Source organism: Mesocricetus auratus, unplaced genomic scaffold, assembly GCF_017639785.1.
Source record: "Mesocricetus auratus isolate SY011 unplaced genomic scaffold, BCM_Maur_2.0 Super-Scaffold_100022, whole genome shotgun sequence".
Lineage (NCBI taxonomy): Eukaryota > Metazoa > Chordata > Mammalia > Rodentia > Cricetidae > Mesocricetus > Mesocricetus auratus.
This window is the reverse complement of record NW_024429203.1, coordinates 18,887,984-18,890,782: the sequence shown is the minus strand read 5'-3', so window position 1 is coordinate 18,890,782 and position 2,799 is coordinate 18,887,984.

Here is a 2,799-nt window from a genome sequence, read left to right as displayed (position 1 = left end):
CCCTTGAACACACATTTCCCTCCCCTAAACCGGCGTGCCCCTCCCAGGGCTGGCGCGCTGAGAGGAGGGGGCGGAGCCCCGCTCAGCGCAAACACCTTCAGGGGAGGTGGCTTCTTGTCTGGCTAACTGGGTGTCAGCCGGTCTCCTACTGTCTGGGCTTCTCTCTGGGTTATGGACACACAGCTACCCACCAATTCACCCCTTGCAGACAACCCTGCTCCCGCTGACTCCCAAATACGCTCGACTACAGCTCTGGGAAAGGGAGGAACACATCTCTTTGAAGCAATGATGTCATCTATAATGTTCCCAGTGCTCGGCTGACTCCTGGCTTCTCTTCGCCCTCCACCTCATCTCCCCCCCCGCCGTCCTGTCTGCCTAGCCTTTGTCTTGCCTCGACTAATGGTTTTCCAACACAAGCGGCACAGCAAGACAATTTCTGCTTATGGCAAGTGGAGTAGGTTGTGACACACCTGTTCCCACCTTCTAGCTCAGCCTGGATGCAAATACCGGCCCGAGAGGAGCTTTGGGGTGGGGATAAAGGTCGACTTTTCGCTTTCCTAGGCCTTTATTTATTTATTTATTTCTTCATTTGTCATCCCCTTCATAACCAGTTGTAAAAGATAGATGGTGTTGAGGCGTTTTCCAACTCTTAGCCACTCCCTAGTCCTAGCAGCTGCTGAGCATTCCCCACCCTATTTCTGGAAGGGAAACCTGAACCTTTATACGCAGTTATAAACTCGAGTTGATTTAACGGATTAGGTATGCTTGGAATCGAAGGGAAATCCTGGCCCCAGCCCCGGCCCTCTTTTCTCCTGCTCTGTTGCTGAAAGGGGGACTTAACACTGATGTTTCCAAAGGGAAAGCAGAGGAACAGCTGACTGCAAATGAACTGTACGCAGGAAATTCTCCGTACTAAGATGTCGCACACAGAGTCACAGATGATCCCCAATCAGGTTTCTTCCTGGGCAGAGAGCCACGGGGTCATAAACGCCATCTTGTGTTGAGTATCAGCCCCCTGAGGTCTTCAAAATTGACTTTAGCAACATTTTTTTTTCCAACTCATGAGCTAGTGAGGAACATCCCTGATGAGTGAGCTTGGACTTTCTTGTTGTGACCGCTGACTCTTTGCAACGTAACCCCTTCTGGTGTTTAAGGCAGTTCTCTGGACTCGTGTGAATTCTGTAACTTAAAATTCATGTGAGCAGCACATCCTCCATATCGGGCTCATCTTCAGTTAAAAGCTGAAGTATTTTTCACCTGACTTGTTGCAGAGTTATTTTGTGCATAGAATTTGAGAAATTTTGTTATGAAACTTGGCAATTACTGTTAGGATTCATTAGTTTCAGCCTTCAAATTCTGTTAATATTTTTATTGAGTTTCATTTCACCATGGAATAAGTCTTCCTGCTTAAGTTTCATTCCATTTGCAGGCATGAAAATCACTTCATCTGAACCCCGCAGAAGAGGAGGAGGAAGGACTGTAGGGGCCAGTGGGGGCAGAGAACACCACAAGAATGCAGCCCTCAGACTCAACTAAGCAGGGCTCATAGTGGCTCACAGAGACTGAAGCGAGAATCACGGATCCTGTATGAGTCTAAGCTAGGCTATCACCTTATGGTTATGCAGCTTGGTGTTCTTGTGGGACTCCCAAAAGTGGGAGTGGGGTGAGCCTCTGACTCTCTTGCCAGTGATTGGGACCCTTTTCCTTCTACTGGTTGTCTCATTCAGCCTTGATTTGTGCCTAGGCTTTTTGTAACTTGTTAGGCAATGTTTGGCTGATATCCCTGAGAAAGCTGTTCCTTTCTTTCTTCCTTCCTTCCTTTTTTCCTTCCTTTCTTTCTTTCCTTTCTTTCTTTCGAAGGGATCTTTCTTTTGAAGGGAAACAGAGGAGGAGTGGATCTGGGGAAGAGAAGAATTGGGGGATGGACTGGGAGGGGTTCAGAGAGAGGAAACTGCAGTGGGGATGTAATGTATAAGAGAAGAAAAAAGGGGGAAAAACAAAATCACTTAATCTACAGACAAAGTTTTTAGCAAATGAACAGATAAAAAACAAAACAGTAGGTCCTGGCATGTTCCTAAAATGGCACCCTGGCTTACTTTTTTTTAAAGTACAGTAGCTCTGTCACAGAGACTCAAACACATTTTCCTACTTGCACACATATAGCATGATACACTTTGAGAATTTAGAATAAAAGACAATAATTAGATTTATAGTAATCTGAAGGAAAGAAGCAGAGTCAATGCCTCACATTAAAATTTGATTGCAATTTACTTACTTGTTTTGTGTGTACATATGTGTATGTGTATGGGCAGATGTGTGTCCCATACACATGTGTATGGGGGTCTGAAGACACCTTGGTTTTCTCCTTCCACCGAGTGGATCCTGTGTATGGAACTCAGGGAATCAGGCTTGATGCAAGGGCCTTTTTTACTCTGTGGACATCCTGTTCTGATGGTTGGCCAGCAGCATTTAAGTGTTCCTTTGGTAAGTCTTGAAGTTTTGGGAAATGTACTTGCTCCCAGTTCTCATAAGCCACTTCCCCATCTCTGTTGGAAATCAGAGCAGTTGGTCTCTTTGTTCTTCTGCTGTTTCCTTCCGGCAGTCTGCCACATTTGTAAGTACCGTAAGTTCCTGCCAGTACATCTGGTCTTGTTCTGAAATGTCCCTTTAAATTTAAACTTTATTTTATGTGTGGGGGTGTTTTGTCTGCATGTGCATCTGTGCACTGTGTGTATGCAGTGCCTATAGAAGCCAGAAGAGGGAGCCAGATCCCTTGAAACTGGAGTTACAGGGACAGTT